The sequence below is a fragment of the Eschrichtius robustus genome, chromosome 12, assembly GCF_028021215.1.
Source record: "Eschrichtius robustus isolate mEscRob2 chromosome 12, mEscRob2.pri, whole genome shotgun sequence".
In the NCBI taxonomy this organism is placed as follows: Eukaryota; Metazoa; Chordata; class Mammalia; order Artiodactyla; family Eschrichtiidae; genus Eschrichtius; species Eschrichtius robustus.
In genome coordinates, this window is record NC_090835.1 from 73369103 (window position 1) to 73392121 (window position 23019).

A 23019-nucleotide genomic window follows, 5' to 3' on the forward strand; every position below is an offset into this window, starting at 1 on the left:
TGGTCATGACATGCTCTTGAAATACAAAGCGTAATAGGTTTCATCCGTGTATATAAGCCATGTGTCTCATATAGCCCAGCACCTATCAACTGATAGTGGGGATTTTAACACCAAATGGAGATTTTATGTGTGGGGTCAGTGATCTAAGAGAATTTTGCTGCTCTTATCCCTGGGATTTCTGAGGTCCTTCTGGAATAGGATGAGAACAAAAATCAGAAAGACATGACATTTGGTGCCTCAAAATGTTCTCAAGAGCTCAGCTACTCGGAGACCTATGTACCAAGGTCGGCTGGGCAGGTCACTGCACGGAGTGTAAGACTGAAGGATCTGATCCCAGTGTAGACAGCTCATTCCCATCTCTCAAGAGCATGAAGGACACCCAGTCCTGCCAGCTGTCTCACACGTGGAGTTCCCCCCATGGTCCAGATGAGATGGTGTAAGTGGATCCATGCTGCCAGTGAGAGGCTTGCAGATGGTGGGTATTTTTCATTTGCCAAATACACTTCATCACGAGATGCTGTCCTGCTGTCCTTGCTCCCCTGAGTTCACAAATACAACACAGCATCATTGCCTTGGCTTTTGAGAGGCTCCCAATGTAGAGACTTTTAAAAATCAGCTTCTGGTCCAAGAGAGGGAATTGAGGCTGTGCTTTAGAGAAGCAATATGGTAAACACTGGAGTCATGATGAAAAGACAAAGGATTGGCTTTCACTTTACTTTGAAGTGATATCTCCACTGATTTACATTCCCCAGGGGTCATTTGTGTGTTGGGTGTTTTCACGGGGACGTGGATCATGCTTCCCTGACAATAAGCCATGGATGTTGGTGTCATAACAACTCTGCAGCTTAAACCAGAGCACAAACTAGACACTTCACAGGGCCTTGTTTCTCTCACCAGTCACAGCCAGTCCTAGACGTAATGGGAAATATGTCACTAATTATAAACAAGCAGACAATGGAGTTTGTTTTTTGCCCTGAAAATCCGCTCTCTCTCCCAGTCAGATCTGAATGCATTTTCAAGTGTAATAGAAACCAGAGCTAAGTGCTTTGAGGCTTTATTATGTGCACAGAAAAACAGAAGTAAGTGAAAAACTCAATCCAAGTTTTTAAAAATTGAACCCCACTATGTGTGGATTGCTTTACATATATTTTTCTCTAGCAGGTAAAAATAATCCTGCATGTTTATTATGATCCCTGCTATCCATAGTTTATAGATGAGAAAACCAAGGCTTGGTGTGGTTATTTTCACTTGGGCAGGGCCACCCCGTTAACAAGTGTTGAAGTTGGAATAAAACATTATGTCCATCTGGCTCCAAACCCTAGGCATCAGCCATTTCATCACACTTCCACACCAACTAATTTTTCCGAGGAATTTAGGGATATTTAACCTTCTTCTCGGGGATGCATTACTGGGGCTGGAAGGAAACTCTTGCCTTATCCACTCTTTTGCCTTCCAATAAAACTACATCCAGGGCTTCCCTGATGGTGCAGTGGTTAAGAATCCACCTGCCAGTGCAGGGTACACAGGTTCAAGCCCTGGTCTGGGAAGATCACACATGCCACAGAACAACTAAGCCCGTGTGCCACAACTACTGAGCCTGTGCTCTAGGGCCCATGAGCCACAACTACTGAGCCCACGTGCCACAACTACTGAAGCTTGCATGCCTAGAGGCTGTGCTCTGCAACAAGAGAAGCCACCACAACGCGAAGTCCATGTACCGTAGCGACGAGTAGCCCCCACTTGCCGCAACTAGAGAAAATCCCGCGCATAACAACAAAGATCCAACACAGAAAAAAAAAAAAAAAAAACTACATCCAAATTACTACAGATAAATACTATTTCTAGAACTTTCTCCTAATGGTTCTCACTGCCCGCAAGTTCCTTCTTATGTCTGACCCGAGTATTTCTTGCTGTACTTTGAAGCCTTCTCTCTTGCTATGCTCTTACTGTAGAGGGAGAGCAGCTTAATATAAAAGCACCTCGCAGACCTGTGGGTTGTGAAATAGCTGCTCACCGGCCCCTCCCCTCTGTGGAGGGGGAGAACTCATCCTCTTAGACCAGACACAGAGCAGCTAAAGAAAATCAATCTCCTCTGTAGGAACTCAGCATAGGTTTTTTTGGGGTTTTTTTTCTTTTAGTTTTTAACATCTTTATTAGAGTATAATTGCTTTACAATGGTATGTCAGTTTCTGCTTTGTAACAAAGTGAATCAGTTATACATATACACATGTCCCCATATCTCTTCCTTCTTGCATCTCCCTCCCTCCATCCCTCCCTATCCCAACCCTCTAGGTGGTCACAAAGCACCGAGCTGATCTCCCTGTGCTATGTGGCTGCTTCCCACTAGCTATCTATTTTACGTTTGGTAGTGTATATATGTCCACGCGACTCTCTCACTTTGTCCCAGCTTACCCTTCCCCCTCCCCATATCCTCAAGTCCATTCTCTAGTAGGTCTGCATCTTTATTCCCATTTTGCCCCTGGGTTCTTCTGACCATTTTCTTTTTTTTTTTTTAGATTCCATATATATATGTTAGCATATGGTATTTGTTTTTCTCTTTCTGACTTACTTCACTCTGTATGACAGTCTCTAGGTCCACCCACCTCACTACAAATAACTCAGTTTCGTTTCTTTTATGGCTGAGTAATATTCCATTGTATATATGTGCCACACCTTCTTTATCCATTCATCTGTCGATGGACACTTAGGTTGCTTCCATGTCCTGGCTATTCTAAATAGAGCTGCAATGAACATTTTGGTACATGACTCTTTTTGAATTATGGTTTTCTCAGGGTATATGCCCAGTAGTGGGATTGCTGGGTCGTATGGTAGTTCTATTTTTAGTTTTTTAAGGACCCTCCATACTCCATAGTGGCTGTATCAATTTACATTCCCACCAACAGTGCAAGAGTGTTCCCTTTTCTCCACACCCTCTCCAGCATTTATTGTTTCTAGATTTTTTGATGATGACCATTCTGACCGGTGTGAGATGATATCTCATTGTAGTTTTGAGTTGCATTTCTCTAATGATTAATGATGTTGAGCATTCTTTCATGTGTCTGTAGGCCATCTCTATATCTTCTTTGGAGAAATGTCTATTTAGGTCTTCTGCCTATTTTTGGATTGGGTTGTTTGTTTTGTTGATATTGAGCTGCATGAGTTGCTTATATATTTTGGAGATTAATCCTTTGTCAGTTGCTTCATCTGCAAGTATTTTCTCCCATTCTGAGGGTTGTCTTTTTGTCTTGTTTATGATGTCCTTTGCTGTGCAAAAGCTTTTAAGTTTCATTAGGTCCCATTTGTTTATTTTTGTTTTCATTTCCATTTCTCTAGGACGTGGGTCAAAAAAGATCTTGCTGTGATTTATGTCATAGAGTGTTCTGCCTATGTTTTCCTCTAAGAGTTTGATGGTGTCTGGCCTTACATTTAGGTCTTTAATCCATTTTGAGTTTATTTTTGTGTGTGGTGTTAGGGAGTGGTCTAATTTCATTCTTTTACATGTAGCTGTCCAGTTTTCCCAGCACCACTTACTGAAGAGGCTGTCTTTTCTCCGCTGTGTACTCTTGCCTCCTTTATCAAAGATAAGGTGACCATATGTGCGTGGGTTTATCTCTGGGCTTTCTATCCTGTTCCATTGATCTGTATTTCTGTTTTTGTGCCAGTACCATACTGTCTTGATTACTATAGCTTTGTAGTATAGTCTGAAGTCAGGGAGCCTGATTCCTCCAGCTCCGTTTTTCTTTCTCAAGATTGCTTTGGCTATTTGGGGTCTTTTGTGTTTCCCTACAAATTGTGAAATGTTTTGTTCTAGTTCTGTGAAAAATGCCATTGGTCGTTTGATAGGGATTGCATTGAATCTGTAGATTGCTTTGGGTAGTAGAGTCATTTTCACAGTGTTGATTCTTCCAGTCCAAGAACATGGTATATCTCTCCATCTATTTGTATCATCTTTAATTTCTTTCATCAGTGTCTTATAATTTTCTGCATACAGGTTCTTTTGTCTCCTTAGGTAGGTTTATTCCTAGATATTTTATTCTTTTTGTTGCAATGGTAAATGGTAGTGTTTTCTTAATTTCACTTTCAGATTTTTCATCATTAGTGTATAGGAATGCAAGAGATTTCTGTGCATTAATTTTGTATCCTGCTACTTTACCAAATTCATTGATTAGCTCTAGTAGTTTTCTGGTAGCATCTTTAGGACTCTGTACATATAGTATCATGTCATCTGCAAACAGTGACAGCTTTACTTCTTCTTTTCTAATTTGGATTCCTTTTATTTCTTTTTCTTCTGTGATTGCTGTGACTAAAACTTCCAAAACTATGTTGAATAATAGTGGTGAGAGTGGGCAACCTTGTCTTGTTCCTGATCTTAGTGGAAAGGGTTTCAGTTTTTCACCATTGAGGACGATGTTGGCTGTGGGTTTGTCATATATGGCCTTTATTATGTTGAGGAAAGTTCCCTCTATCAGCATAGGTTTTAACCTTTCCTGGCCTCTCCCAACTAAAAGTCCAACTTGGAATAAATCTTTAGTACTCTTAATGATCTTTTTCACACCTCTGCTCTCCCCCCGACCCTGTGGCCCCACACTCAGCTTATTCCCCACCATCCTTGAGTTAAAATATTGGGAAAGAGAAACTGGACATCAGGCTGAATTGAGTTGGATGTAAACATCAATTGCTGTATTAAACTTTGCTGAAAAGTGTCCTCGTGGAGATCAAGCTGATAGAAGCACAAAAGGCCAGGAGAAGTTGGGAGGCCACCTCTCCTGCCCAGCACTTCCGAGGCCGTTAGACACATCTGGCTGAGCATGTGAGCAGCTTGATGGAGCCTCTCATGCGCTTCGAAGATCAAAGCAGAGTCTCCCCCATGTCTGGTCTCTTCTGAAGGAGCCTCAGGCTCATCTGGGAATGGAAACCCAGAAGAGGGAGGCTGCCTCCCATGGCCAGAGATCAGAGGGAGGGCTGGATGGCCTGGTCAGTGGTTGGTAACAGAATTCCAGTCCAGAACTCACAAGGCTTTAAAAGGGAGCCAAGGCACTAGATGGCAGGCCCTGGGCTTGGTTCAGAGGAAGCCACAGTGGGTACCAGGATGCTGTGAAGATCTGGGAGCTGGTTGGCTTCCCACTGTTGGCATCTGACACCCTGGGTGTGCTGGGGGAAGAGCAGACCCATGCAAGTTGGGTTCTTGCCATGCTGTCTTCCCCTGCTCCGTGAGACCTCCCTGAGCTGTTACATCCCTTCCCAGGGCTTCAGTCTTCACCTGGATCGAGACTGCCCTCCCTCTACCCGAATTTCCATGCTCAGCTTGGACTACTGTCCTAAGCAACACACTTCTATTTTGACAACCCCTGAACATATCTCCCCAGAGACCCCACAGACTCCTCAAGTTTAATATCCCAAACCGAGATGACCGTTTTCTCCTCTTCAAAAATGCTTCTCCTTTGTTCCCCGCATTGGTCATTGGCGTGACTCGTACCGATTCTGCCAGGTGGGAGAATTCCAAATCCTCTGTGCCTTCTGATGCCCAGACCCCGCCCTCAGCCACTGTCTTAGTTCAGGTCTCGCCCGTCTCAGTGGAGAACTGTACCAACCTGCCACTGGCTTCCCCACCACAGCCTTTGCCCATCATTGACTCCACCCTCCACCCTGTCCTAAACCCTCTAGATCCACCCACACCCCTGCTCTGTAGCTCTAGTTGCTTCCATGCTGTCTGCAGGACACAGACAAGGCTCACTGGTCCCTCACACTTTGACCTGCAAGTAAACTTCCTGACCTCAACCCTCCTCACACCCGGCACCCTGCAGAGCCTCAAGGCTCTGGAACCAGCTTGCTGGGATTTGAATCCTGGCATCTTAGACAAGAGATTTATTTTGTTTTTATTTTTTTCCTAAGGGTGAAAAGCTATCGGGAGGCATCTGGCAGTCTCTGCCACACTCACTGATAGACCTTCCAACCCCACTGGAGTGATACATATATAGATGTATACATCCACACATCAGTGCATATATAGATATATACTTATATTAAAAAGTACCCACTGAGCACTTTCTAGGTGGGTAGGCACAGTTCTAAATACCTTATATGCATTATTTATTCCTCTCTCAAGCCCTCTGAGGTAGCCATTATTATTAGCCCCAATTTATAGATGAGGAAATAAAGGCACAGAGAAGTTAAGAACCGGCTCAACGTTGCATAGGTAGGAAGTAGCAAAGCCTAGACTTGAACCTCTGCTGTGGGACTCCAGAACCCACACTATTAAGTACGATGCCACACCTCCTGTGCTGCATTACCCCCTCGCAATACACCTTCTGAGTTAGGGAGAGTCCCCCTGCCTGGGCACCCCAGGGATCTTTTTCTCCATTAATTCCCTTGTATTTTAGAACCATGGAAAATCAAAACTGGGAGGCCTCTCGGCTCTGGTCCAGGTTTTCCACTGTTCAGAGAGGGAAAGTGAGTTATTCAGAATCACACAAGAGAAGGGCAAGGCCCAACATAGAACTTCCACGCTGCTTTTGTGTTATGTCTCTGGACTTAATTTATCGCTCATTAGCTCCTAGTTATCTCGCTTCTGATTTGGGATTCCTGTAATATCTACTGCATTTCAGAAAGAAAGGGGGGGAAATGTGTGTATGTGTATACACACACCCCCACACCCACAGACACACACACACACACACTCAATTCTATAGCTGAAGATCTCTCTTCTAGCTTCTCTGTAGTGAGTTCTTGATCCCCAAACTCTCCTTTTCCCCTCCCTGGGCATCTAGCCATCTCATCCTTTCCCAGTTCTTGTTGATTTTATCTAGGCTAGAAATGTGGAAGCAACTACAGTGCCTCAAAGGGCTAAATACCTTACGATGACTCTGCTCATCTGTTACCAATGCCCGGCGAAGGCAAACAAGGACTAACAAAGGCAGAGGGATAAACACATTTAAGCCAGACCGATTTCCAGAGAAATAATTTAAAGACGGTTCAAACAAGAGCTTCAAACACACAAGAATAATGATTTCCCCATGGATACATTGTGTGCTTGCTGGCACTGTAACTTTGGCCTTACATGCGAGATCCCATAAAAAGTTAGGGGCAGGATAAAAAGAAACAAGTAGTGCACGATGGAGTGAAGCCATTTGCACTGCAGCAGAATATCCCTGACCCAAATTACCCAGCCGGAGTCTGCTGTCTGGGGATTCCAGTTGCCTGAATGCAGCAAATTTGATGTCCATGGAAGTGCCATTGATGGATGCTGGGACACACCAGGAAAAGACCCCTACCTGTTGCCTCCCTGTGATTTTTATTTTTTGAAGTGTGCTCCTTAACCTGCCCACAAGGTAGGTTTGCCCATTTTTATCTGTCTACTTTTTTTGCAGAGAAAAATGCCAACGTGGACATGCAGTTGGCCAGTGGGGGAATGGCTTGGTCCCACTGGGTGAGGCCAGAGTCACAGGGAAGACTGAGTTATTTTGGATTCTGGTGCAGTCCACCCTTCCGCCCCTCTGAGCCACTGGAAACCATGGAGGTTTTAGCCACCTCAATCAGGTTGTCTGGCCCTGATCCCCAAAGACTACCTGTAGGCATTCCCATCACCCTCACTGTAGCCCAAGAGTTGATTTCTTAATTTTGAAACACACTACATTGGAGGAGAAAGAGGCCTCGAGGGCACAGAGTTGAACCCACATTTCCCATAGAATTTTGGAACGTCTATCCATGGACATGTGACAATATGCCAAGAATACACAGCAGTGTAAAGCTTTCACGACCCAGTAAATCTCAGTTGCAAACATGCATCCTAGTGTTGGGAAGCTGATACCTCCCTTAATGAAGGAAGAAATGTTAGCAAAAAATGAAATAGTGTGATGCCAAATGAGGAGACAAATCAACAAGCAAAAAAAAAAAGTGAAGATACTATGAAAGACTTGGAAGACAAGAGCTTAGGTACAACCCACAAAATAAAAATAAAATCAGTTCTTTGCACAGACTGGCATGAATCTACACCCATTTAAAATGTATTCAAGTATCTTGTATTTCACAATAAAGTCTTTTAATTTTTAAAATTTATTTCTCATGTTCCATTGTGTCCTTTCTAATGTTCCTCTTTTATTTTTCATGGTAAAATTGCCTTATGGCCAATTAGTTATGTGGCAAAAACGTTTGTGGCAAAAATGCAGCAAAATGTTTACAGTAAAGAAGCTTATGGCGAAAATACCTAGAACTGTTTTCAGTATTTCAAGAAGCTTTTTAAAAAGTTTACCTCTTTGGCAATAGCACTGCATGTATTGGTTAAAGAGTAGGTTTTTCACTTACTGCTAGCATTACATTAACTCAGGATGTCACGATGCTATTACGTCCTGCTCATGAGTGTTGATTGGCTATTGATGGCACCTTAGGACTCACTGGGACTTTTTTAGGGCGTCAGATCTGGTTGTTAGAGCCACAGGCTATTTTCCCCCTTCTCTCCCAATGTGCATCCTACCCAAGTCATCACTTTTTGCTCAGGTTTCTGAGATGTACAACACCTGCTTCACTGCTGAATTTGGAGCTCCTGAATTCTGTTCTTTCCCAAGCTGAGAAAGTCTTCACATGAGTGAAGAATAGAGAGAGCACAGGATAAGAACTTTCCTGGTCTCCTCACTTGTCTTCTCTAAACATCTCATCAGCAAGGGGGTTGGTAGGAACTCAGTAGGACTTTGTCTTCCAGGGGCCTCGGTGTGGGCCCTGGATATAGGCCAAGCCTCCTTGGGAGGAGTTCCGAGTGAGGCGCCAAGTTGTGGGGCCGATCAGGAACCCCAGTGCCAAAGGAATCTCGTTTATTATTTCATTCATTATCAGATCAGACTACATATGGATGCAGAAGGACGGCCAAGGTTGAACTACCCATCACAGAAAGAGTGCTGAAAGGGGACTTATTGGTGAGGTTGGTAACCACTGTCTCGCCCTGCCTGGATTCTTCTCTCTGTCCTGGCTTCTCTGGCCTGTTCAGACCCTGTCTCTGGTTTGGAACCAGCCACTCAGCCTTTGACCTGAAGATCCTGTTCTTCAGTCGGGAGCCCGGATGCTGATGGCCTGTCCTAGACGGAGCCCTCTCGCCAAGGCAGAAAGCAGCCCGTATTCATGATTGCCCTGCTGTTTGGATCCACACCCTATTGTAGGGACCAGCAAGGAATGCCCTGATTCTGTCTACACCACAGGTCTCGCATGTACAGATTAGCTGGCAGTTAGGATTGCCCACACCACTGCTCCTTTCCAGTATCCTGTTTAAAGGGTTTTTCATCTATGTTCATGGATTTTTTTATTGTTGAGATGTATCAGGAGAAAAGGTAGAAAATAATATATCAATAATTTACGTGTGTGTGATTTTGTCGAGAGAGGAAATCCATTTTGTTTAAAGAACATACATCAGTACTATCCATTCTAGGGCTGATCATGTGGATGATAATAATGATCATAATTATTAATACTGTGGCAACAGTAGCTAGTGTTTTGTGTGCCCTGCACTGTGCCTCACATACATTATGTTGACATTATTCCTGTCATTCCCCTTTTGCAGAAGAGACAATCAAAGCACGGAGAGATTAGGTAGCTTGATCATAACCACACAGCTCTGCTGTTGCAGACGTAGAAATGCTGAGAAGTTTGATAAAACAAAACCAGCAGAATTCTGGACTTGCTAGTTCAGGAAGAAAGTGAGAAGGCGCCCAAGGGACACTTAATAAGAATAAAGTGAACAGAGTCTTGGCCCTCTGAGTGACTCTGATCTGGCCTCATCATAAGGCTGATGATGGTTGCATATGCCCAATCTTCCCAGAAGCATAGACTACTGAACAACTGATGAAACTCCGTGAGCAGATAAATATGGTACTAACTTAGCTTTGACCCCTATTCTCATTTACTCTCCCCTAATTCTGTCCAATATGTAAGCATTTTTTTCTTAGCTTCAAAGGGAACTTGAAAAACAAATGAGAGGAATAAAGAGAACAGGGAAGCCTGCTGACCGTGGCTCTGCACTCACAAGCACACTCTGAGTGCACACTTACGTAAGAACGGTAAGAATTCTCACACTGCCATCTCTGTACATAAGGTCGTGGCGTTCATAAAATTTGGCCTTCTGGTTATAAGTAAAAGGCATGGCCTAGAAATGGATGAAGATGACACTCTGGAAAAAGGGCAGAACCCTTTTTGAAGTTCAGGTTTTACATTTTAAAGCAATGACAGAAAGATAATCTGACTTGTTCAAAAGGCTTATTTTTAATCTAAAAATAACGACTTTCTACTAAAAAGGGAGACTTGGGAGGAATAAGGAGAAACAGTTTTCTGTGGGTGATTTATAAAGCAAGCTATTTCTGGGGATTAAGACTGTCTACCTGGGTTTGAGTTATTTGATTACTTAAAAACTTGAATGAACACGAGGCAGTTAATTTGCTGGCTTTCTGGTCGACCTCTGTGTCACCGTGTCCTCTCCAGATGAGCGCGGGTGAGATTTATCTGGGGTGGCCCCTCCGCTGCACTTGGGCCTGCGATAGCACTTAGTCCCTCTACCTCCCACGGGCCCCTCCTCCGCCTCTCTCACAATGGTTGCCTTTGAGTCCGGAGAGCCTCAGTCTTGTGGGCCTCTGTCTAATGTCTCTGAGGAAAATGCTGGAATCCCCCGGAAGGGAGCAGAAGTGGACGGGGAGACGTCATTATCCCAGAGCTGACTGTAAATTGTGCTGTTTAGTCTGTAAAGCAATTAGGTCTGGGGAGTGTAACGTGATGCTGTAGGCTGGCTGGCCTCTGTGCCCTTGTGGGTCTGGCCTGTTAGTTCTCCATGGGCACCAGCACCAGGCTTTTCGGGCCAGTATCCTGCTCTCCCTAACCCAAATGCATGCGCTGAAATACATCAGTTTCCTCTTAAGAGTTGAGTAGCTGTGGGTACAAAGGGCCTGGATCCTGAGGACCTGAGTTCAAACTGCAGCTTTGTTTCTTTCTTGCTGTTTAATGAAGTCGGGCCGGTCACTGCAGCTGCCCTGAGTGCATCTTGGTTGCGTTAAATGGGCCTCATCACCTCTACCACATAGGTTGAACCGAACTGTGCAGGGCTGGCTGTGACTGGCATGTGGTTAGAGTGTACGTGTGTTCTCCTAGGTCTATCTGGGTCCCTTTGCAGTGTGGCTGGTGACTACTTGATTGGCAGCAGCCATGTTCAAAAGATCTGCCATCGTTTCTATCTGCTTCTTGAGAACCCTGGCTGCCCTGACGACCTTCTCCATGGATGTCCCTCCCCCGCCACTTCTGCAGCATTCTAGCTGTGCCCTGTACTACCCTGTATTAAGTCGGTCTCCCTTGCTATTCTCTGTGACAGTATCCTGGCTGTTTCCTACCTACCACTTAGCCAGAGATTTCATTTTTTTTGTTTACATCTTCTTATCTGTCTTCCCCACTTGACTGTGACCTTCACAAGAGCGTGGACATAGTTGCCTTAGTCACATTATGACCTGGCACCTAACATAGTACCTGGCACATAGTGACTGCTCAGTAAATACATTGTGGGATGAATGAATGAAAAATAATACATGCATGGCCAATAGGCAGACAATAGGCAGGTTGGGGCCGATGCCCTCCTCCTTGCTGGCCTGATACAATCTCAAGGTCAGAATCATGTCCTTGGAAGGTCTGACAGGGCAGCCTCATTCCTGATTACCCCTGGGTACCTCCTCCCATCCTCCATACCATACACAGCCTTGGACTCTCTACCTCTGGGCTTCTTTTACATGAACAAGTAATACCCTTCTATTTCATTTACGCTACTGTTATTTTGGATTTTCTGCCATATGCGGCCAAAACTTATTTGGTTTATATGCCAGGGAATTTATGTTCAAGGGCAGCTCCACTGGGCTAGAGGCTGCTTTGGAACAGCAAAGTAATGAAGGTCCTGTGTGTGTTTGAGTGTGGGGAGGCGTTGGGGGCAGCGGGGGTGGGTGTTTCACCGGAATCCTGGGTGTGTTTGGTGCAGGAAGGAACCTCTTTTCCCCAGTGAAAGATAAAGCCCTAGGAAGACTCTTCCACATTGCACATTAAGCAGAGCCTACTTTGCTCTGTGTGGACTCCAGTGCACATTTGTTTTAAATTATTCTCTAATTGCTTAAGTGTTTGTGGTGTCTTTGCTCTTAACTTGGGGGCCTGGAGAGTGGAAGGAGGGAATCGTGCTGCCCCTGACTCTCTACCCCCAGGATGGAGACCCTCACAGAAGCTCCCCTTACTCGGCCCAGGGAGAGGCCAGTTGGTCAGAAAGACAGGACCCCTGGGTGTGAGAAATGGAAAGACCGCCAGGCTTCCCTTCTAATCCTCCAAATCCCAAGACCTGACTTGGTGTTGTATTGGGAAATCTGACTGTTTTGCTTTTGTGGCAATGCTAACATATACCTAATTAGTCTGTTTTTCTTAAAATCCACCCACTCTTCAAAAGGAAAAGAAAATAGCTGGGGCTGAAAATAGTTCAGTTGTATATGTGGGAGCTATTGCCAGAGCTTTAATAAATACCGAAAACCTGTTATTGGTCTTTGCCAGACCTGTTTTTAGGGCAAAAAGCTGCAGGGACCTGTCTGAAGCACTCTCTCCTGGGATCGTGGGTGGGATCTCATGGCTGTGGGGGGAGGGGGTGGGTGGGGAAGATCCCACATCTCACGGAAGGTAGGAGTCATCATAGTCATAGACTGTCAGAGATGAGAGAGACCAGGAAATCATAAAGATCAGCCCTATCGTTTTACACCTGAGATAACCTGAGATGCAGAGATGGGGGAGGAATTGCCACGGTCTCACAGTTTGGAAAGCAGAACGGTGACCTGAACACATTCTTGGTTCCCCTCTCTCCTTTGACACCTCAAGTCAGAGGCATAGAGAGTCCAACTTCCATATTTAAGGGACAGTCCTCCCATGAGCCACACCTGTGATTTCTTCCTACCCAAATCCAGTGACTTCTATATTCTGTTCATCTCTAAGAAAAGCTAATCATTCATTGAGCCCTCACTCTGTGCCTCAGCCCTGTACTTCACACATCGCTCATTGGATCTTTGTAACAACCTCCCAAGGTTGATATAACTATTAGGTAACTATCATAACTCGTAATAGTTGCGAATAATCGATAACTATTATTATCCCCTTTGAGGGTCAGAGAAGTTATCAATGACTTGCCCAAACTCACACGACTTGAATGTGATGGGGCTTAGATTTGAGCTCAGGGATTCTTACAGTCTGACCCCAGAGTCCCCAGCCTTAACCACTGTACCATACGGCTTTCCAGACTTAAAAGGTTTTAACTTTTCTGTTCAAGGAATCTAGTACTACTCACCAAACATCAACAGACCACATACCCGGAGTGACTGTTCTTTGGTGATGATGGAGTCACATAGATCTGTTCATAGTTTCTGGTCTGCTGTGCTTTGTGGCCATGCTTGTGGCCCATGTTTAATGGATAGAGCTTGTATAAATTCTCAGCTCCTGCTTGCATAGTTTTGAATGAGAGCCAGGACAACAGAGGGCACTTCAACAGAACCAGGCTGCAGTACAAACTCTTGGACTGTGTGATCCAGCACATCCAATGATGCTTGAAGTGTCTAGGCAGATTGGGATGCTTCTATGAAGCCTTTGGCCGGCCTTGATAGGTGAATCACAGCACAGAGTGTCAGAATTTTGAGCAGATATGCCATCCTATGTGGATAACTATTCTCCTTTGAGAAATAGCTCTGTCTTGCTCCTGGGTCCTAGTAGAGGCTGAAAACCCCTGACCATGGGTCACCAAGTTACCATATGACTTGAGCGGCACATCATGAATTAGGTGTCAGGTGTCTGACACATTAAAACACAAAGTTGGGCATGCAGGGACCACTCCGTCATCAAATGGAAGTGGCATACATGAAATTGGGCTCAAACAGGTCCTAAAGCACAAGTATGTTGCATAAGCAAGTGGTCCAGATGCCGAGGCCCATACTTCTGCCGAGGGTCCTGGGCATTCTCACAGGGCCCAGGCACAAAAGAGCCCCACATTTGGTTTAATGCTCTACTGTCACTGTGTTGAAATCCGTAATTTTGGAGGAACAGGCCCTTCATTTTCATTTTGCTCTGGGCTCCACAAATTATGTAGCTGGTTTTGTTCCTGCCACCTTGCTTCCTCCCTCTCAACCTGTCTCCATGGCTGCATGGGGTTTTTTCTATGATCAGTTGACTTAAGAAAAAAAATTTGGACTTGGTTTACATATGATTCTCTGCAAGATACTGACAGTATGTGAAGGTAGATGAGTACAAAACCATAGCCCCACTCCTGGGTGTCCCTGAAGGACAATGGTGAATAAATATCCGTCCAGTGTACAGAGTTGTTCATCTTGCCTGGAAGAAGAGATGGCAAAGGCTGGGATCTACACTGATTCATACATAGTGGATAATGGTTTGACCGGGTGGTCAAAGACTTGGAAAATTGATGGCAAGGAGGCCTGGGGAAGAGGCATACGGTTAGATTCTCTGAATGGGCACATAAAGTAAAGACATTTGCATCTTTGCTCACCAAAGAATGGCCTCAGCAGAGGAAGAGCTTAATAATTTGGTGGACAAGACGACTCATTCTGCAGGTCAAACAGCCTCTTTCCCCAGCTACCTTTCCTTAACCTATTGGCTTATGTACAAAGTGGCCATGATGGCAGGAATGGAGGTTATGGTTGGGCTCAGCAACATGGATTTCTGCTCATGAAGGCTGATCTGGCTACAGCCGCTGCTGAGTCCCCAGTATGCCAAGAACAGAGACCAACAATGAGCCCTTGATAGTACACCATTTCTTGGGGGGAGTCAGCCAACCACCTGGTGGCAGGTTGATTACAGTGACTGCTTCCATCATGGAAGGGACAGCACTTTGTTCTTACTGAGCAAATACTTTTTTTAGTATATATATAGACTTGCCTTTCCTGCTCACAATGCTTTTGTCAAAACCGCTATATGTGGACTTACAGAATACTTTATCCACTGTCATGGTATTCAGTACAGTATTGCTACTGCCCAAGGAACTCATTTTACAGCCAGTGAAATACAGTGATGGGCTCTTGCTCATGCATTTTCCTGATCTTACCATGTTCCCCATCACTCTGAAGCAACTGACTGATAGAACAGTAGACTGGCCCTTTTGCAGATATAGTTATGGTACCAGCTGAGGCAATGTCCTACAGGATAAGGTATATGCCCTAAATGGGTGACCAAGGTATAGCACTCTTTCTCTCATAGCCAGGATTAATGGGTTCTTGAATCAAAGGGTGGAAATGGGAATGGATTCTCTATTACCTCTAGTGAAACTTTTGCTTTTTGTTTCTGCATCTCTGGACTCTTCTCGTCTAGAGGACTTAGACAAAAAAGAAATATGTCCACCACTAGTGATGATTCCATTAAACTGGACGCTGGAACTGCCTCCTGACTTCTTTGGGCTCTTCATGCTAGGGAATCAACAGGAAAAGAAGGGGAACTACTGTGCAAGCATAGGTGATTGATCTTATCAAGGGGAAATTGATGGCTACTGTACCAGGGAGGAAAGGCAGAGTACGCTAGTATGTCTGGATGCAGGAGATCTCCTGGGGCATCTCTTGCTTCTCCAGTGTCCTGTGATAAAGATCAATGGTAAATGACAGCAACCTAGTACATGCTGGAGTGCTGGTGTTCCGTACCCTTGAGAGATAAAGATGGGGTTACCCCATCAGGTAAGAAACTTTGATCACCTGAATATGCTTATTAAGGGCAAAGGTAATATTGAATGGACAGTAGAAGAAGGTAAACACCAGCTCTGACCATATAACCAGTTGCAGAAATGATGACTATAATGGTTATGAGTATTTCTTCCTTATTTTACTATGAATATATTAACCTAATTTTCTTTACCGCTCCCATTTCTTTACCATCTAACATAAGGTGTGTTAACAGTAGTTAACTTTATGCCTCAGTATTTAATTTACCAAATATCTCTAGATGAGCATGACTCAGCTGGAAGAGGAATGAACATCTGGCAAAGATGGATAAAAGAACTCTGTATCCTCTTTTACAGATAGTTGCATCATGTAAGGCAAAGCATGATCTTGTTATTGTCTTATTTGGACGTTAAATATGATGATGAAAATAAATATGTTTGGGTGCCAAGCTGTCATGGGGTGTAGTGTGGTGGCACTGTATTATGTCAATTTAGCTAAGCTGAAACTCTGTTTCACAGAATTCTCTTCTCTGCATGGTTCCAGGTTAAGCCTGGCCACAGGAGAAATTTGCATAAGATTTGAAAGGCAGATGTGAAGCTGTGGTCCTTTTATTATGCTCCGAAGGTTGCTGTAGGGCAGGCACTATTGTAACTCATGCATCTTGTGATTGATCTGCTGGCTCACCTTGTGGGTGAGGGGTAGAGGCTGGGCACACAGCTCTACCAGCTCCCACCTGATATCCTCCTTCTGTCTCTGAATCCTGGACCAGGTCCATGTGAAGCTTAGCCTGCAGGCCACTTGGGTCATCTAGGGTAGAGCTGGCGAGACACAGACATAGTTCCAGTCTGTCCTTCCAGGTTCTAGCTAAACCTTAGTCTCCCCACTTCATACGCACCTTCCCTGCATAACTGCCCAGCTCTGTTGACTTTGGGCCCAACGTGAGATGCAGAAGTGATAGCCTTAAATAGACTACATTACCACCCCCGTGCTAGGTCTCATCCCTATAATAAATCCCTTATTCTATATAGTTCATAGTGGTTCATCTTCCCTGAGAGAACCCTGACTGATACACCTAGACTGATAAGTCCTCTCTCAAAATCCTTTCATATTCATCATACCATTTAATCCTTATGATAACCCCTTGAGGTAGATATTACTATCATCAATTTGGAGATAAGTAATTTGAAATCAGAGAGGTTAAGTGACATTCCCCAAATCACACAGCTATTAAATAGCCAAGCCAGGACTCAAAGCCAGGTCTAACAGATTCTGAGTTCAAAATTCTTCTGTTCTCCAAACAACTTTGAATCTACACTTTGTTATATTGCTGAATCTGTGTCCTTGTTGCTGTTTCTGATCCTTGTGTCACCAGAGGCTAAAAAGTTAGTTTTCATGGGGGATGATTATAAAATCAACTGTACTTTTGCCTCCCGCTGACCTTTCACTCCTTCAATGTAGTGGGTGTCTTTTCCCTGTTACTAGGTAAAATCTCAGGCCAAGTGACTTTTCAGTTCATTAGTAGGCAATAGAAAGTTCTACAAATATCTTAGAGGGTAAAACATAGACTTGGTTTAAAATATTTAATCCTGTATATTAATTAGCACTTCAATTTGTTTAGAGTAAGACTCCTTTCTTTTCTGAACCCCCTACACCCACCTCTTCCCCAGCTAAAATTGGCTGCAGTCTAATTGCCTACCTTTGGGGAAAGGATGTGGTTAGCATTCTCTTCTCTTTCTGGCCTGATTCTCGCCCCCCCTCCTCCCTCAGGATTGGAGTTGGGAGGAAGGAGGAGAGGCAGGAAAGTGATTTTTTTTAAAAACAGTTTTGCATATCATATTTTATATACCATAAAATTCACTCAGTGTAAGTATATAATTCAGTGATTTTTAGTAGATTTATAGAGTTGTGCAACCATCATAATTTTAACTCTGTCAGAACATTTCCATTACCTCAAAGAGTTCTCTCAAGCCCTTTTGCAGTCAACCCCCATTCCTTTCCACAGTCCAAGGCAACCACTGATCTGATTTTGGTCTTTATAAATAATTGCCTTTTCTGGATATTTCCTATAAATGGAATCATACACTATGTACTATATTATGTCTTGATTCTTTCACCAGTATGAAGTTTTGATGGTCATCCATGTTGTGGCATGAATCAAAAATCTGTTTCTTTTTACTGTTGAATAGTATTCTATTGTATGGAGGTATCATGTTTTATTTATCCATTCACCAGCTGATGGACATTTGGATTATTTCCAGTTTGGAGATATAAACAATGCTGTTATGAACATTCACATACATGTCTTTGTGTAGATATATCTTTTTATTTCCCTTGGGTTTGTTCCTAGAAAAGGAATTTCTGAGTCTAGTGGTAAATTTATATTTAAGTTTTTTACAATTAATTAATTAATTATTTTAACATCTTTATTGGAGTATAATTGTTTTACAATGTTGTGTTAGTTTCTGCTGTACAACAAAGTGAATCAGCTATATGTATATGTATATCCCCTTATCCCCTCCCTCTTGCGCCTCCCTCCCATCCTCCCTATCCCACCCCTCTAGGTGGTCACAAAGCACCAAGCTAATCTCCCTGTGCTATGCAGCGGCTTCCCACTAGCTGTCTATTTTACATTTGGTAGTGTATATATGGCCATGCCACTCTCTCACTTCATCCCAGCTTACCCTTCCCCCTCCCCGTGTCCTCAAGTCCATTCTCTATGTCTGTGTCTTTATCCCTGTCCTGCCCCTAGGTTCATGAGAACCATTTTTTTTAGATTCCATATATATGTGTTAGCATACGGTATTTGTTTTTCTCTTTCTGACTTACTTCACTCTGTATGACAGACTCTAGGTCCATCCACCTCACTACAAATAACTCAATTTCATTTCTTTTCATGGCTGAGTAATATTCCATTGTATATTTGTGCCACATCTTCTTTATCCATTCATCTGTCGATGGACACTTAGGTTGCTTCCATGTCCTGGCTATTCTAAATATTGCTGCAATGAACATTGTGGTACATGTCTCTTTTTGAATTATGGTTTTCTCAGGGTATATGCCCAGTAGTGGGATTGCTGGGTCATATGGTAGTTCTATTTTTAGTTTTTTAAGGAACGTCCATACTGTTCTCCATAGTGACTGTATCAATTTACATTCCCACCAACAGTGCAAGAGGGTTCCCTTTTCTCCACACCCTCTCCAGCATTTATTATTTGTATATTTTTTGATGATGTCCATTCTGACCAGTGTGAGATGATAGCTCATTGTGGTTTTGATTTGCATTTCTCTAATGATTAGTGATGTTGAGCATCCTTTCGTGTGTTTGTTGGCAATCTGTATATCTTCTTTGGAAAAATGTCTATCAGGGTCTTCTGCCAATTTTTGGATTGGGTTGTTTTTTTTTTTTAATATTGAGCTGCATGAGCTGCTTGTATATTTTGGAGATTAATCCTTTGTCAGTTGCTTCATCTGCAAATATTTTCTCCCATTCTGAGGGTTGTCTTTTCGTCTTATGATTTCCTTTGCTGTGCAAAAGCTTTTAAGTTTCATTAGGTCCCATGTGTTTATTTTTGTTTTTATTTCCATTTCTCTAGGAGGTGAGTCAAAAAGGATCTTGCTGCGATTTATGTCATAGAGTGATCTGCCTATGATTTCCTCTAAGAGTTTGATGGTGTCTGGCCTTACATTTAGGTCTTTAATCCATTTTGAGTTTATTTTTGTGTGTGGTGTTAGGGAGTGTTCTAATTTCATTCTTTTACATGTAGCTGTCCAGTTTTCCCAGCACCACTTATTGAAGAGGCTGTCTTTTCTCCACTGTGTACTCTTGCCTCCTTTATCAAAGATAAGGTGACCATATGTGCGTGGGTTTATCTCTGGGCTTTCTATCCTGTTCCATTGATCTGTATTTCTGTTTTTGTGCCAGTACCCTACTGTCCTTATTACTGTAGCTTTGTAGTATAGTCTGAAGTCAGGGAGCCTGATTCCTCCAGCTCTGCTTTTCTTTCTCAAGATTGCTTTGGCAATTCGGGGTCTTTTGTGTTTCCATACAAATTGTGAAATGTTTTGTTCTAGTTCTGTGAAAAATGCCATTGGTAGTTTGATAGGGACTGCACTGAACCTGTAGATTGATTTGGGTAGTATAGTCATTTTCACAATGTTGATTCTTCCAATCCAAGAACATGGTCTATCTTTCCATTTGTTTGGATCAAGTTTAATTTCTTTAATCAGTGTCTTATAGCTTTCTGCATACAGGTCTTTTGTCTCCTTAGGTAGGTTTATTCCTAGGTATTTTATTCTTTTTGTTGCAGTGGTAAATGGGAGTGTTTCCTTAATTTCTCTTTCAGATTTTTCGTCGTTAGTGCATAGGAATGCAAGAGATTTCTGTGCATTAATTTTGTATCCTGCTACTTTACCAAATTCATTGATTAGCTCTAGTAGTTTTCTGGTAGCATCTTTAGGACTCTGTACATATAGTATCATGTCATCTGCAAACAGTGACAGCTTTACTTCTTCTTTTCCAATTTATATTCCTTTTATTTCTTTTTCTTCTCTGATTGCTGTGGCTAAAACTTCCAAAACTGTGTTGAATAATAGTGGTGAGAGTGGGCAACTTTATCTTGTTCCTGATCTTAGAGGAAATGGTTTCAGTTTTTCACCATTGAGAACGATGTTGGCTGTGGATTTGTCACGTATGGCCTTTATTATGTTGAGGTAGGTTCCCTCTATGCCTACTTTCTGGAGAGTTTTTATCATAAATGGGTGCTGAGTTTTGTCAAAAGCTTTTTCTGCATCTGTTGAGATGATCATATGGTTTTTCTCCTTCAAGTTGTTAATATGGTGTATCACAGTGATTGATTTGCGTATATTGAAGAATCCTTGCATTACTGGGGTAAACCCCACTTGATCACGGTGTTTGATCCTTTTAATGTGCTGTTGGATTCTGTTTGCTAGTATTTTGTTGAGGAGTTTTGCATCTATGTTCATCAGTGATAACTGGCCTGTAGTTTTCTTTCTTTGTGACATCTTTGTCTGGTTTTGGTATCAGGGTGATGGTGGCCTCGTAGAATGAGTTTGGAAGTGTTCCTCCCTCTGCTATATTTTGGAAGAGTTTGAGAAGAATAGGTGTTAGCTCATCTTTAAATATTAGATAGAATTCGCCTGTGAAGCCGTCTGGTCCTGGGCTTCTGTTTGTTGGAAGATTTTTATTCACAGTCTCAATTTCATTGCTTGTAATTGGTCTGTTCATATTTTCTATTTCTTCCTGGTTCAGTCTTGAAAGGTTGTGCTTTGTAAGAATTTGTCCATTTCTTCCAGGTTGTCCATTTTATTGGCATATAATTGCTGGTAGTAATCTCTCACAATCCTTTGTATTTCTGCAGTGTCAGTTGTTACTTCTCCTTTTTCATTTCTAATTTTATTGATTTGAGTCTTCTCCCTTTTTTACTTGATGAGTCTGGCTAATGGTTTATCAATTTTGTTTATCTTCTCAAAGAACCACGTTTTAGTTTTATTGATCTTTCCTATTGTTTCCGTCATTTCTTTTTCAGTTATTTCTGATTTGATCTTTATGATTTCTTTCCTTCTGCTAACTTTGGGGTTTTTTGTTCTTCTTTTTCTAATTGTTTTAGGTGTAAGGTTAGGTTGTTTATTTGAGATTTTTCTTGTTTCTTGAGGTAGGATTATATTGCTATAAACTTCCCTCTTAGAACTGCTTTTGCTGCATCCCATAGGTTTTGGGTCATCATGTTTTCATTGTCGTTTGCCTCTAGGTATTTTTTTATTTCCTCTTTGATTTCTTCAGTGTTCTCTTGGTTGTTTAGTAGCATATTGTTTAGCCTTCATGTGTTTGTATTTTTTACAGTTTTTTTCCTGTAATTGATATCTAGTCTCATAGCGTTGTGGTCGGGAAGGATACTTGGCACAATTTCAATTTTCTTAAATTTACCAAGGCTTGATTTGTGACCCAAGACATGATCTATCCTGGAGAATGTTCCATGAGCACTTGAGAAGAAAGTGTATTCTGTTGTTTTTGGATGGAATGTCCTATAAATGCCAATTAAGTCCATCTTATCTAATATGTCATTTAAAGCTTGTGTTTCCTTATTTATTTTCATTTTGGATGATCTGTCTACTGGTGAAAGTGGGGTGTTAAAGTCCCCTACTATTATTGTGTTACTGTCGATTTCCCCTTTCACGGCTTTTAGCATTTTCCTTATGTATTGAGGTGCTCCTCTGTTGGGTGCATAACTATTTACAATTGTTGTATCTTCTTCTTGGATTGATCCCTTGATCATTATGTAATATCCTTCTTTGTCTCTTGTAATAGTCTTTATTTTAAAGTCTGTTTTGTCTGATATGAGAATTGCTACTCCAGCTTTCTTTTGATTTCCACTTGCATGGAATCTTTTTCCATCCCATGACTTTAGTCTGTATGTGTCCCTAGGTCTGAAGTGGGTCTCTTTTAGACAGCATATATGTGGGTGTTGTTTTTGTATCCATTCAGCCAGTCTATGTCTTTTGGTTGGAGCATTTAATCCATTTACATTTAAGGTAATTATCTATATGTATGTTCCTATTGCCATTTTCTTAATTGTTCAGGGTTTGTTTTTGTAGGTCTTTTCCTCCTCTTGTGTTTCCTACCTAGAGAAGTTCCTTTAGCCTGTATTATATTTAAGTTTTTAAGAAACATCCAAACCATTTTCTAAAGGGGCTGTACCATTTTACATTCCCATCAACAAGGTATGAAAATTTCAGTTTTTCCACATCCTGACCAACACTTACTGTTGTCTGTCTTATTGATTGTAGCCACTGTAGTAGATGTATAGCGGTATCTCATTGTGATTTTAAATCTCATTTCCCTAATGACCAATGATGTTGAGTATCTCTTCATGTACTTATTAGCCATCTGTGTATCTCCTCTTATAAAATGTTCGAATATTTTGCCCATTTAAAAATTTGGTTGGTTGTTCTACCTATTGAGTTGTAAGAGTTCTTTGTATTTTTGGATATAAGACCTTTATCAGATATATGATTTGCATATATTTTCTCCATATATGGCTTGTCTTTTCCTTGTCTTTTCATTTCCACAGTGTCTTTTGAAAGGCAAAACTTTAAAAATTTGATGAGGTCCAGTTTATCATGGTTTTCTGTTATAGATTATGCTTTTAGTGTCCTATTTAAAGTCTCTTTGCTAAACCCAAGGTCGCAAACATTTTGTCCTCTTTTTATTCTAAGAAATTTTGTAGTCTTAGTTCTTTCATTTAAGTCTATTTATGATTCAAGTTAATTTTTTTTATGTGGATCTCCAGTTGCTCAGCACTATTTGTTGAAA